The 15599-nt window shown below is 45.2% G+C and overlaps 1 protein-coding gene across 1 annotated transcript in view; it reads left to right on the top strand.

Annotated features, from left to right (window-relative positions):
- LOC130392841 (sushi, von Willebrand factor type A, EGF and pentraxin domain-containing protein 1-like) overlaps window positions 1-10066 on the top strand; it is a 137366-nt gene extending 127300 nt beyond the window's left edge. Inside the window, exon 23 of the mRNA XM_056603330.1 lies at window positions 8998-10066. The gene's annotated coding sequence lies outside the window, so the exon portion shown is untranslated. The remainder of the gene's footprint in view (window positions 1-8997) is intronic.
- Window positions 10067-15599: the final 5533 nt, after the last annotated feature.

Below are 15599 nucleotides of genomic sequence, written 5' to 3'. Positions count from 1 at the left end.
AGTCATCATTGCCTGGAACATACAAAAGATGGCATTTACTGAAGTGGCGTTCTATGTCGTACAGGCTTCGCCTTTTAAGGCTATCGCTATTGGGTTATCCCTAGGCGTGAGCCGTAGCACTGAAATATTTGTAATCCCCGCCCACCAACAGCGTGGGCCTCAATTACATCGCGTGCGGCGTTGCCTCAACGACGTCCGCATTTCGCAGATATAGTCGGGCGCCGGCGGACGTTCTGCTCCCATTTTCTTCAGGACGATCCGGTAGCATACTGAAGTAAATAAATAGATATTATGGACTCGGCGAACGGCATCTGCAAGACATGTAACGCAGGTTACATCTTGCCGTATGGCGGCCATGAGGTGTGCGAGGGCTCGCCTTGGGCATGAACATGCCGTCTTGGCGCTCTCGCCGCCCTGCCTGTGTCCGGCATTTATGCTGCGCTGCCCAGACAGTGCGGTAGCCGGACACTGCCGCCGCATTGCTGAACGGGCCGACGGCTTCTTTTACTGTCCCGCTCGACGAGCCTCTCTCTCTTGTGAGGCTCGGAGTCAGATGACCTCCGACCGCGACGAGGGGGGGGCGTCTCCCCCGGCTCCCCTCTCCAAACGGAGAGGCCGGGGGCTAGCAGCATTGCCCGTCTCTGCCGCCCATACAACTTCCAGTGGTTGTGGAGCTTGGTGGCAGGCTACCGGGTTTATTCGCCAGCCAGGGCAGCCGCAAACCTTGGCCTTGCGGTGCCATGCCTCAGGGCCCCCAACGCCCGGACCAGCTCTGTGGCATCTGGGGGCTCGAGGCCGCAACACGCCCCGCCCGTCTCGACATCGATCTGGCCGATGGTTCCCGCCATCAGCCCGTACTTCAGTGGGGCTGCGGCGGGGCCCGGGAGGCTCCTTGCCCCGGTGAAAACATTTATCCAGGTCACGAAGACGGAGGGTCTGACAGACCGAGGTTACAGGGCGATACCGCCGCTGGATCCCGCTCTGTGTGCTGTCTTTGGAGTGAAGGTTGTACCTGTCTTTGGAGTGAAGGGGAAGCCGGGGCTCAGCGACCGCTGCCCCACTCCCAAAGACCAGCTGACGGCCACGCTTGCAGACAGAGCGCATCGGTGTATGATGCAGCAAGAGGCTGTTATGAATAACATCGCCCTGCTGGCGCATAACATCTCCACCATGGCGGTTGACCCTCATCGTCTGGCGGAAAAGGGCAGTCGACGTGGTGAAAACCGGCGGTGTCATACTCTAGCTCTGCTCCACCGGGCGGGTGGCAGCGGCCCGGATGGCGGCATGGCAGACCTATACAGAGAACTGTGGCTGCGCAGATCCCGGGCTTCCTGATGCCGGGATGAGGCGGCCAGTTACTGGAGATGCCCCATCAGCCCGGAACGTGGGTTCGGCCCCATCTGTTCAATCTATTGGTGGAGATGAACTGCAGGGGCCCGCTTACGAGGAGGCAGAGAAATTCCGGAGGACAAGTTCTCCACCTACGCCTCCACCGGGCGGCCAGCGACTCCGCTCCAAGCCCACGTCGCCGCTATAAGCCCCCGGCAAGTCAACTGTCGCGGCGCCGCGGCAGCTCCTCCTCCTGGCCCCCAGGCTTACAGCCCCACCCGCCTCCATCGCAGGCTGCGGCGAGCGGCAAGCGAAGGCCCAGGGCAGCGAGCTCATGGGGCTATGTCCCCCCCCACAAGCACCGGCTATTACGGGGCGACGGAGAAGCGTGTGACAGACAGGAGAAACACCTCTTTACTAAAGACGGGGACTGTTTTCCCCACCACAGTTAACGCCGGAGCCTACGGCTCGGCCATAACTGTTTCGCACACATCTTCTGCTACGTATGGGCGGGCCGTCCAATACCACTCGTGTCATTGGTCGAGCCAGCCCTTCATTGATTTTAAAAAGGCCAACCGCGCCCTGCTTACCAGCCCCGCCCAACCTCCATCGCAGGCGGCGCGGCAGCCATGCAAGAGCCTTGGACAGCGGGCTCATGGGGCGATGTCCGCCCCACAAGCGCCGACTATTACGGGGCAAGGGATGGAGCGTGTGACAGCGGGGGGGAACACCTCTTACTAAAAGACGGCTGTTTTTCTCCCCACACAGTTAACGCCGGAGCCTACCGGCCCGGCCATAACTGTTTCACACGTATCCCCCCCAACACATAGGCAGGCCGTCAATAAACTTGGTATTATTGATCGAGCCAGCCCTATTACTTTCCCCACACCACGTCATGCCTGGCATGACACGTGGCGAGACGGCCGCCAAAACGAGCTCTCTGTCTACGAATGACACGCAGCTCGTTCAGTGTTGGCAGTCTGCTACCCAGTCACAGTGTTATTCCTCCTCGCGTCCCAACGCTCAGGAGAGAGGAAGCTACACTCTTGTCACAAGCTGAGCAGGCAGGGCATGCCTCTGCTAATGACACACACACCCAGCCCTTTCGGGCAGAGCCCCCCATGGGCTGCGGGGAGGACTCCTCCCCTTGCAGCGGCGGCAGGGGCCCTATATCTATATCTATAGCCGATATAGATTGTCTTGGCTTGCTTGCATCCATGAAATATTGTAACGTCAAAACACTTCCTTCAACAACTTGTTCCACACACACACACACACACACACACACACACACACACACACACACACACACACACACACACGACTCTCTCCGACCACATTTCACAAGATCGGTCATACTGCATGCTCTTATTTGCAAATGCACTGATTGTGTGCCCGTCTCCGATATGCTATATACCTGGCATTTATTCAGTTCATGTTCATTATGTAATGTTATGGCATAGCTGGCTACTGCATATCGAGAACAATCTGGGGATGAGGACATCCCCGAATATTGTCGGGTATTTCGCACACTGCCATCTCAATATATAGCCTAACATATACAAATATATCACTGTACTAGACACAAATGTATTTTCCACTAGCTAATCGGTGGTCATTACATTGTAGTGAAACTAGTAAAGACAACACAGCTTTATGTTACAGCGAAACATGAGGCACTGCAGCTCTCTGATTGGTTAGACAGCTTCAAACTTAGTGGTCAAGCAAGGAAGAGGGAGGGGCTCGTTCTGCATACCTAATGCCGGAGTTGAATAACAATAGCCGGAGTGAATTGACTAATAGCCGGACCGTGAATGACTAATAGCCGCGGCTATTAGTCATTCAAAACCGTACGGAATCCGTACGGAATCCGGCGGTTTTGCACTTTTACCGCGCCATTCTAGGGCCGGATTGTGGCCTTCTTGGCTTTCCATATGTGGCCTTCTTGGCTTTCCATATCGATGGGTCGGCTGGCTTGACCGCAGTCCTATTCGGCATATTGAACCGTCGGCCTAATGCGCCTCCTTTTTGAAAAGTCGGACAAATATGGAAAGCCAAGAAGGCCACAATCCGGCCCTAGAATGGCGCGGTAAAAGTGCAAAACCGAACGGAAACCGTACGGTTTGGCAAGAATTCCGTACGGTTTTGAATGACTAATAGCCGCGGCTATTAGTCATTCATTCCGGCTATTAGTTATTCACTCCGGACTATTAGGTATGCAGAACGAGGCCCCTCCCTCTTCTTTGCTTGACCACTAAGTTTGAAGGCTGTCTAACCAATCAGTGAAGAGAAATACCAGACTAAAGTAACGCATTGTCAAGAGCTGCAGTGCCTCCATGTTTCGCCGTAACATGAAGTTGTGTTGTCTTTACTAGTTTCAATACAATGTAATGACCACCACTAGCTAGTGGAACATACATTTGTGTCTAGTACAGTGATATATTTGTAGGCCTATATGTTAGGCTATATATTGAGATGGAAGTGTGCGAAATACCCGTCAATATTCGGGGATGTCCTCATCCCCAGATTGTTCTCGATATGCAGTAGCCAGCTAGGCCCATAACATTACAATATTTCATGGATGCAAGCAAGCCAAGACAATCAATCTATATCTATAGCCTACATGACAACACGCACACACACACACACACACACACACTTTTAAACACACTGGTAAAGCAATAGGATCCTGCATTGGCTAAAGGTGTTGGGATGCACGTTATTTTATAACAGGGAGAGGCAAATTTGTGCATTACAATGCAAACACGACAATAATTGGCACCATTCTTGCGCACTCAGAAGAACATGAACTGAATATATACCAGGTAGTCTATATAGCATATCGGAGACGGGCACACAATCAGTGCACTTGCAAATGAGAGCCTGCAGTAGGACCGATCTTGTGACATTATTTAACCATCCAGCTACAGCTAATACGATCAGACAGATACATCATTGATCACATATAAGCCCGCAACAAGCCCAACATCACCACGGCAGGTGCGCTCTCCCTCGCACATTCACACAATCACTCCACTTCTCCAACTCCAAGGCAAGGCTGTTTCACTAAGATCACAAACAACCACAACTAACCAGCCTACATATCCACAACATTGCACAACAATCAGTTATATACATTGCGTCTATCTTCTGTTTGGCGCACATGGCTAATTTGCATAGGACTGTCGGCTCCGCTTGGCAAAAAAATAGAACGTATTTATTGTGAATAAATGCTTTCAATTCTGAATACTGGACATGGTGAGCTTAAATAGGCTACATTTAAGTGACCTTTAGTGAGATGGCCTAAAACGCAATACAAATGAATTATTCTAGGACAGGATCAGGATCAATTCAGAGGTTCAACTGTTCGGGATTCATTTTGCTTAGCCAGTGAAAGTGATCAGCTGTAGATTCCACACTGTTAAAAATACTTCACTACAAGCAGGCTATAAGTCCTCCAAATAATTCAGCAGAATTGCTTTACTGCCACAAGCATAGGCAGCAGTAGTCATTATGAGCTAAAATGGTCCCTGCCAGTGTTTTTCTATTCTGATGTTTGTGGATGAATCTTTCAGCTTCAGCTTTGTTGCGATGGTTTGCTAGTTTAACTAATACAGCAATACATCAAATTATGTAAGATGATGTGTCCGTTGCGTGGCTGTCATGTGAGAGCCGTATACGCATTTTAAAAACACCTGTTATCAGCGTGAATATAATATGACTTTCCCAGCCGATCCAGGGGGGCTCTTCCAATAATTTATAGATTGGCCGGGACCATTTTAGAAACCTGGCCGGGACCATTTTAGCGCATAATGACCGCTGCCTATTATGCTTATGGCAGTAGGCCTAATGCAAAACTGCTGAATTAATTGGAGGACTTATAGGCTACTTGTAGCGAAGCATTTTTAACAGTGTGGAATCTACAGCTGATCAGTTTCACTGGCTAAGCAAAATGAATCCCGAACAGTTGAACCTCTGAATTGATCCTGAAAGCCTATGTCCTAGAATAATTCATTTGTATTCCCTTTTAGTCCATCTCACTAAAGGTCACTTAAATGTAGCCTATTTAAGCTCACGTGTCCAGTAATCAGAATTCAAAGCATTTATTCACAAATACGTTCTATTTTTTTGCCAAGCGGAGCCGACAGTCCTGTGCAAGTATGCAAATTAGCCATGTGCGCCAAACAGAAGATAGGCGCAATGTATAGAACTGATTGTTGTGCATTGTCCCTCTTCTTTGCCAAGAGGGTAGAGGCTTCCTTATACTCCTGCCTAAAACGCCATAAGCCCAGCGTATAGCCTGCCTGTACGCAGTGTACCGGTATTGCCTAGGGATAAGTAGGAAAGATTCTACGTTTAAAAACTCTCTGTAGTAGGTTGGAAACGTCATTTTAAGCCTGTTTCTTATGCATGGTTTATTGTGTATGCAACACATCTCTGTCACCTATACTGTTGGTTCAAAGGACTCAGTGTAAAAAGATTGGTAAAGTAAACATAAACCATGAACATACTCGTGCGTGCTGGCTTGAAGGGGACCATGATCCTGCCTGAAGTGTGAGTATGCTATGTGTAGCACAAACGGATTCAGGCAGCATGCCTCAAATCCAGGATGCTGCGTCAGGCACGTTACATCTGCTGGCCGCGGGGTGAGCTCCTCGACCAGCGACCAAAACTCGCTCACCTCCCTACAACACAAGCTCTCCACCAGTTTCCATGGGACGACACCGCCCACACAGACACCTGCCAAACACAGCGACACAGACACGCTTACTACTCTCTCCCTCTCCCTGTAAGCGGTACCCTGACGGTTTCAATGACAATCAATCACGAGGAAAACTAGTTAGCACTATCAAAAATAATCACACTGAAGGCATGACCAGCCCACTCGGCGTCGGCTACGTTTGCAAACAACATTTTCACCGAAGAAAGAGGTAAAAGCTTAGAAATAAACACTAGGGGTTCACAGGTGGGACTGTCAAGCTAGCCCATATTTAGAAGAAATAGAAGGCATAATATGCCTTCTATTTCTAGATCTTCTGACTAAGTTTAGGGTACTTATCTGAGCCAACGACATTATCACTGTCACTAGATATAAAGAAAACGTTGACTTTCACTCGATGCTATTCACTGACAGTAAAAAAAATGAAGTTGTTATTGTATGCACTGCTGTTGATAGACTAATAGCTCCAGCGCTCCTTGCTGCGTTTCTAAATGGTAGCAACTCACCAGGACACTTCACCAACTCTCCAGTCATTCTCCTCTGACCATGCATTTATTTGTCGTTGACGGCCATCGGCTCTCGGTATTTCCTCATTTGCCCTCTCACGTCTAACCGGTTCGAAATTCGACTGTGGGCCATCATAAATGTTGACTGTGGGTCCAACTCTTCCTCATCCAAGTTAGACGCCATAGTGCTAGTTCTAGTATGCGTCTACCTCGTGTGACGTCATCGCCGAATTGTGTAAAAAATAACCGTTTCTAACCAAAAACTACAAAAACTGGACTTTAACACCATTTTGGAGACATTTCTAACTTTCTATACATATTTTGAGTGCTTTATGTACCCATTAATCGAAACTTCCGGTTAACCTGCACCATGGGCTTTAAATAGCTACCTCTTTTGAATTGTCAACTCTGTTTTGTATCAGGAACTTTATGATGCATATACTGATATTTATTTGTATATGCACAGCGTAATTATATATATTTTTATCTTGGTAGACGACCGATTGCCTGCTGGTTTGTTAGCTCGACTTCACCATGTGAAGGTATCTACACCAACAATTACGAAGTTCAGTAGTGAATCTAACTTTTATTTAGTTAGTTATTTATGTTGGATTACTAGGATCATTTAGGTTGATTTAAGGACGGGTTTTATGATGCATTAGCTAGTAGAAATAACAGTGTGTTTGTTTTAATTATATCCTGGAAAGGGTGATGTTCAGCACATGAAGCCCTACAGAACAGGGGCCGTATTCACAAAGCATTTTATCTTACCGCTAGGAGTGCTCCTAACTCGCGCTAAACATTTTACGTAGGAGTTTTTTCTTAAAAGTTATTCACAAAGCCGCTGAGACCTACTCTTACTAAGGATAATCACAAAGAGTGAAACTAAGAGTGACGCGCCGTTGCTATGGATTACGTCAATTCTCGTGCACGAGTTTAGAAGCGGTCAGTTCGGTGATTGGTTGTTCAGACTAGCCCACTGAATCACCGAAAAACAAGGAAATAGCCTAGGCTAGAAATGAATTCCTATTAAGTAGTTATAGTGCAGTTAGAAGAATACACGCATGATGACAATTTTGTGCAGACCACGATAATGACGTTGTAGCCTGCACGTTCAAGAGAGAGAGATAGCAAACAATAAAAATACGTAAAATCTAAAAGAAAATAAATGTTACGAACTACCCAAGTGTTGACTGATTTGGGCCAAGGTGTTTACCTAAAATGTGTTTTCAAAAGTGATCCCTAAATGCAGTCCACTCGGTTCCACCACGGCCAAATTCCTTGTAATGTTGATCGCCATCATCGTCATCATCATCATCATCATCATCATCATCGTCTGGCTGTGGAATGTTCCTCCGCTTGCAAAGGTTGTGTAGAATGGCACATACAGTGTTTACTGTGCTTGCCCTCTCTGGGGTGAGGCGGTATTTCGCCGTGGAGGACATGAAACCGACGTTTCATCTGCCCAATTCCTCTCTCCACAACATTTCGTGTATGTTTGTGTGCTCGCAAAGAGCCAATACGATGTGTTTTACGCATAGGACTAAGTAAGCGTAATCTGCGTAATCACTTACATGTTACACTTTAACTGTGCTCCCGGTTGTGGATTAAGGTAGGGTGTCTAGAGCCACGTCTTGCATCGATAGTCACTGTCACCCAGCAAGTGACGCCCAACTCCTACATCTCAAAAAGCTGCCTCAGACCGCTCACCATTAAAATGCGCGAATCATGGGTAGCTGAAGATCCAGGCCACTTTGCAACAACATCCAGTAGGCTATGTTAAAATTTGCATCAAAAACAACCTGCGTGTTGATGGGAATGCACTTTCTTCATATTGACGAACACGTCCTCGTCTTTTGATGGCGCAATTATTTTATTTTTTTATAAGTTATATATATATTTTTATAACTTATAATTTTTACAACATTTTATTTCGGGACTAATCGGATTATTCCTGTTCGTCGGGGATGTTATTGCATCGCTCATTAACTCCACAATAAATTGAATACCCTAACATTTCGTCTCGCAGGCATTTTAAGATCTTTGTGAATAGGTCTTACTGAGTTAGGAGTCCTCTTGAGGACTTTAAGCTATCCTAGACTTAGGTGCTACTTTTATTCCTAAAATACTTGGTGAATTGCTCTTAGTGAAAAAAGTTAGGAGTCCTAAATTTAAGAGTGACACGCCCATTATTTGTAGGAGTTACTCCTAAATTCGCCAGTTAGGACCTACTTTTAGCCCTAAGATCCTTTGTGAATACGGCCCCAGATGCCGCCGCTTCAACAATGCTGATTATGATGGGCGGTGAATTTAACCTGTATGGCTTTTTCGTTTTAACTTCTTGTTGACTGAATTGTTTCTCTTTCTTAGTGCCAAATTGATTCTTTTTTGTTTTACAAGAGCCCTCTCTGCTCTCCTTCTCATTCAATTTTCCTTTTCTAGTTGCCTTATTAGGTCCTCCACAGTCGCCCCATCAGTCCCTGGCAGTCTTGTCCCTGGAGCAGCTGTCCCTGGATCACCTGCCCCTGAATCACCTGCCCCTGGCAAAGTGGCCTCTTGATTGCTCTCTCTGTCTCCTGTCATGTCCTTTTCATCACTCTTGAAATCCACCTCAATTTCTCCCTCAATCTCTAACAATTACAAGGTAATGTTGCCGTTATATGTATTTTGCCTTTGCATTTGCAACTTCTGTCATCTCTAATGTAAGGCAATGTAAGAAGATTAATTAAAGCGAAACATTTCTGTAATGTGAATTAAATCGTCTGCCACAATCAGAAACCAATAAAATGTATAAATGGATCTACCGGCAATTGTTAATTGGGTAGAAATGTGTAGATTATCTACATTGTGTGCAAATCCTCAGAGAATCCCTGACTTCTGGTGTTTTTTTAAACTGAATGTACAAATATGAATTATGTAATCTCATTAGGAGTGTAGTCTATCCTTGAACTATTGTTAGCTGCATGGATCATACCGAAGTTTTTGGCGCAATATGTGTGGTCCGTTGCACTTGGTTCTGGAGGCACCCTCACAGAAGGGGGTTTCATCCTTCGGCTTAGGGCGATGAATGAAAACTGTTGGGACTGCATCGGGCCTCAGCTTCAACATCCCTTCTCTTTTTGTGGCAGTGAATTGGTCATCTTCAAAGTTTCTGAGTTTTTGACTGTTGCTGACCCCTGGCACTTGTAAGTTTTGACGGCTGACCATTGCCATCCATTTCTTCCTGCACTCTTCCTTGGAAGCCATACATGTGGTAACCCTTCTCGGACCGATTGGAGCATCCAAACGCTGCACAGCCAACCATGGTATGACCATTGATCTAAAAAACAATTTTGAATTTGCTCAGGGCTATTATAAGTATTGTAATGGCATAAAGTATAGTATATTTGCAACGTTATTATATGTTAATGGCTTGCCCTAAGTATATAGTGTTCCCTGCTGTGTCCATTGTTGAATCTGTTCACACAATCGCACTCACTTGTTCTTGTTGTCACACATTGTTTAATAAAATAAACAACACTATTTCATTCATCCAAGCGTAATGAGTTGTTATTCTTTAATATATTCGTTCAGAATATATTATCGATTAACAAGGGATTTCATTACTAGTATCCAATGTCCAGATAACTATGACATGTACTTACAGGCAAACCTGTTTTCTGGCCAACCAATATAAAAGAGAAAAATACGTGACTGTTGCTTCACCATGCATCGTCGAACTACGGCAAGACTGCCATTACAAAAACATTGCGTTACAAGTTGACCACTAGAGGTCTCCCGTTCTCCAAATAAACATCAGAACAGCACAAATACAAAGGCAACAACTACTAGAAAAAGCCGTCAACTTTATTATGTAAACAATGAGAAAAACACAATAAGAAAGAAAATATATAGATGATATAAAACATGAAAATATTTTTCTTACAAAAGTTTTTTGTTACGATCGAAAATGCACACAGGAAACATAAAAAACAAAAAAATTCAACATTATTTTTATAAAACAATTGAAAAAGTATCTGCTACCATTTTAATGGCGCCGAGTGGGTCCACAATGTCTCGGAGCTTATCCTTTTGTAGAACCCAGTCTGGTGCAAATCTGTAATAAAATGAATAGTTCAGTGGTAGGGCTGTCACTTTTTCCAAAAATGAAATTCGAACGAATTTCGAATGTCCATAATTAATTCGAATACATTCGACCCCCCCCCCCCCCCCCCCCCCCATAGAACTATTAAAAAAAAAAAGAAACACGACAACAACTGTTGTCGTGTTTCTTTTTATTTCTTGTGGAAATCACGTATACCTACTGAATTCATAACAGCACAGGATAAAAACACATCTTTGATAACACATTTGTAAACACAACAAGAGGAAGCTCCGACACACAAGTGCGGCTGTCTTTTACGCATTAACAATAACTGCTCGGAGCGCGATATGCGGAGCGCATGTCGTCCATGGCACACACAGCCTATATAAACGAACAATCTGTGAGGCCGACCTCCAACACGGCATGCTGCTCTTTTTATTCCTTACGGAAAGAAAATTACAAGTAGTCTCGCAGCTCTCCGTTACAGCTGCAGCTGCTTCTGTCAGCCGTGCTGTATAAGTCCCCAAACAGGCTGCCCATCGCGCCCAGCGCAGCAGCGGACTTTTCTCCCTGTCGTGTGCGATCAGTGTCGGTCTCCGTTTCAATGAGCTCGTGTGAGAGGCTTTCAGTCACGAGATGTTTCTGTGCAGGGGAAAGGTGGACTAACCGGGAGAAGCGGGGATCCAGGAGGGCCGCTTTATTGAGGAAAAGCCACTCGCCGCTCTCTTCTTTATAGCGCATTTTTACAGTTCGAATGGAGAATTACACTTCGAATTCGAACTTTTCACCCCAGCTTCGAACGAATATTCGAACTTTGAATAAAAAGTGACAGCCCTATTCAGTGGTGATCATGAGGTTTAACTACATTGCAGGATCAGATGTATTTAGCCCCTTGAGACTAATATAAGAATAAGTGACAAAACATCACAGTCCTTTGACTTTTTGTTCTGTCCCAAGACAGAACTCAAAAAAATCTTGGTCCATTACCATAAATCTTTAACTAAGAGGTCACTAGCAGGGGGACCACGGTCCGGGTCCGGACCCAGAAGCCTTCCCATACGGACCCGGACCCGTTATGATATAAAAACGTATATTTTGACGGGGGAAGCTTCTGTAGTCTTTGATACTGATACATGATACTACTCAGCCAATCAAGTCTGTGCATTCCAGGCGGTAAACATTGCAACTCGGTGAAGACAGATAAGCGAGTTAGAGGCATGAAAAGACAGCAGAGAGAAAATGAAAAGAAAGTGAGACAGAGAAATGGAGAGATGCAGAAGAGTGAGAGATGTAGATGAGTGAGTCGGAGAAACTGAGCGATACAGACAAAAGACAAGCGAAAGGGAACGTTACAGACGAGTGAGAGAGAAATGGAGAGATGCAGACGAGTGAGATATACAGATGAGGGAGACAGAGAAAGGGAGAGATACAGACGAGTGACGCAGAGAAAGGGAGGGATACAGACGAGCAGTGGTGTAGTCTACGTGATACGCAGGTATACGCCGTATACCCACTAGGAACGCACCAGGATTTGCGTATACCCACTTAAAAATGTGCACGGATACGTATCAATCGTCTTGTGACAGATCTTTCACTTCTGTGTTTATTTTTCGCAAATACCGGTTGGGTATAACTGCAATAAAATACTTTAAGCAGGGGAACTTATCTCCTACATTCACAACATTCATAAAATTCCCCCTGCGCGCTCTGCCCTGTCTCTGTTACGAAGCGCGAAGCTGCCCATGCGTCTCTTCACGTTAGTTGGCGGGCCGAGCCCCTCCTTCTCGCGTGTGTGTGCGTCTGCATGCGCGCCCGCGCGCCCGCCCGCCCGCCCGCCCGCCCGCCTGCCTGCGTGTGTGTGTGTGTGTGTCCAGTCCTCCCATATTAATGTGTAAACCACATAATAAGTAGTCAACAGAAGACAATGTTTTAATCCCACTTTATATCTCCTTGTTACTTTTAGATGAGAACCCCTGGCCAGCCTTTCAGACTGGGTGTCAGGCTAGGGAATTTAAAAACAGGCATCCTTGGTTAGAGTGGAGGGGAAAAGAGTTAGGTAAATGTCTGCCAACATACAGTTGGTATACACAATTGAAATTCATAATGTTAATCACTATGCAAATGAGAGTATAGCTAATTCATGGTCATTTTTAAGGTGCAGTAATTTCACACTTTTACACAATTCAATTACTGTATGGTATGTTAGATAACAACAGTAAGAGCTCAAATTAGAGCAATTGAAAGAGTGAAACATTAGAGCAATTGAAAGAGTGAAACATTAGTCTCCTGTCATCTCCTTCTCATGCACTGGTTAGCCATGGTTGTAAAGAGTTCATTAAATTATTTTGAGTAGATTTTGTCCTTGTTTAGCATGTGCCACCTATTGCTACTATAGATATACAAAGGACAACTCGTCATTTTTGCGTTGTATTTGTTCATACTGTTATTAAAACGGATAAACCTACTCAGCTTTCCATGATTGCTCAAAATCGTTATACTCTTAAATCAGTGGGTTGTAGACCCCTGCGTTAGTGAGTGTGGTGCGACACCCCATAAGTCCCACACGTACCGGTGGGACGGGATTGTACGAGGCTGGGAGGGAATCATCACAGTATACCCACTACAATAAAATAGACTACACCACTGCAGACGAGTAACACAAAGAAAGTGAGAGATAGACGAGTGACACAGAGAAAGGGAGAGATACAGACGAGTGACACAGAGAAATTTAGAGATGCAGACGAGGGAGAGATACAGACGAGTGAGACGGAGAAAGGGAGAGATACATACAAGTACGACGGAGAAAGGGAGAGTTACAGACAAGCGAGAGATACAGACGAGGGACATGGAGGAGGAAGAGATACAAAGGAGTTAGACGGAGAAAAGGAGAGATACAGAGGAGTGACAGACAAGGATAATAAAAAGCGTGTTAAACGCCATTTTGATCAAACATATCCACTCAAATCTGAAGTGAGATCACAAAAAGTAAGTAGTCTCAGAGCCCAATATGACCAGTCCACCAGGATTCTGAGCCACACTTTCACTACATTCATATTTAGAAACAAAATGGCATAGATATCTTTGTTGAAGATAATTTAAGTCTTTATACTAGGGATCTACCAATATGGATTTTATAGGGCCGATACCGATTTTTTTTCATCAGCCTTAGCCGATAACCGATACGCAAATACCGATTTACTTGAGCTGATATTTGGAGCCGATATTACCCTCAAAATCCAGAGTTCTCGCGAGAGCACAATTTGAATTTGCTCAGCGAGTCACTCTGGGAACGAGCAATATACTTGTGTATATTCTGTGCCTCCCCTGGCCCAGAACATTAATCAATCATATCGATGTATCAATATAGGCGGGCCAAAAGCGTTGCTGTTGTACCGACCGGCTACAGCAAGAGTCTTAAAATCGGCCGATACGATACACGTAAAAAACGCAAATATCAGCCCGATATATCGTTCGACCACAACTTTATACCATGAAAAAAAAGTATGTTGTTGAAGTTCATATCAAACATTAACCCTTTAAGGTTAGAGGGTCTTAAACAGAAGCTGTGTGTGGGTTTGTGTACCTTCGCACTGGCCGGGATTTCCGAGGCGTGGGTTGGGCCAAGAAGCTGCTGCTACTGCCGGCAGAGTTCATCTTATGCTTGATGATGGTTCTCTCCGTATCCATTTTATACTTTCGGGCCGTGAGACGGTAGACGCTACGGATCCTGTCCAAGGCCTTGGGGAGCTTGCTGACCTCCTGAAAGAAAGAATTGAACATCATGCCGACATAATTATTTGTGATGGAATGTTTCTCAACTTAAAACTCTTGACACAAAGCACAAAAATGATAATTTGAACACAAACTAAAACTTGATAATCACTTGGAAGTGATAGACCTGAATACAAATTTGTATGTGCAATTGCAACTAGGCCTACAGCTTGTTTGAAAACCCAACAGCAAACGAAACCAATCATCTCAGATAAAGGTTTGATTTGGTCCTCCTATTGAAAACATGCGTCCTCCGTAATGACAGGAGCAAAAACTGAAAAAAAAAATGAATAGGAATAAGAGGTCTGTCAGAGTGGCCTATGAGCGGCTCTCATTTTTTTTTGCCAACCATGCAGAAGTTTCCAAACCAACAGATAATTGCAAAAGTTAAATAAACATTTTGCAAGAATGATCGGTTAACAAGCACCTCAACCATAAAGACTAACTCTCTGATTGCCCCTTTTGCCAGTGTTCGATATTGGCTAACTGTCTTCGCAGCTATACCAACGATAAATGACGGTGCCATGACAGGAGGGTTTCGCTGAGGTCGATAAGCATTTATTTTGTCTTTGAGACATTGAGTTGCATATAAGAGTCAACACACCAGTTGATGAAATTGAAGCACAAATATCAAAAGGTTATCAAAACACACCCCTTCTGTGTTACTATAGAACAGTGCCTCAGACAAAGTGTCATTAAAGGGGTAGTTCGGAATTATGGACATAGGGCCTAGCCTTGGTGTTCTTTATCATTGGAGACAGTTCAACACATTTCCTTCAGTCCTTCTAGTTGCAGAGTTTGCTTGTGCTAGGCTAGCGCACGGCAATGGGCAATACTAGCCTGCTAATAAAACAGTCTTACCCACTCCGCAGTACACCCGAGGCAAATCAACTATAATGCCAGACGGTCGATGTAAATGTCTGTGTTGATAGAATAATGTTGGAAATAAAACCAACCTTGCATTGCATTTTGAGGGACTTGCTGTGTCTCAGCATCAGTGTTATATTCCTGGTAGTAGGCTACGGCAGCGGCGGACTGATACCTAGGTTAAATTCTGCTGCTGCTGAGAAAGTAGTCCCTCAAAATACGATGATTCATGCGATGCGAGACAAAATCTAGCGATGTTGCTGCGGCATCCTCTACCCCCTTCCTTGATTGATACATAAATTGGAGTGGGACAATTACGCTG

Source organism: Gadus chalcogrammus, chromosome 12 (genome assembly GCF_026213295.1).
Source record: "Gadus chalcogrammus isolate NIFS_2021 chromosome 12, NIFS_Gcha_1.0, whole genome shotgun sequence".
Taxonomy (NCBI): domain Eukaryota; kingdom Metazoa; phylum Chordata; class Actinopteri; order Gadiformes; family Gadidae; genus Gadus; species Gadus chalcogrammus.
The sequence above is the reverse complement of the archived record's forward strand: the minus strand, read 5'-3'. Positions and strand labels throughout refer to the sequence as shown.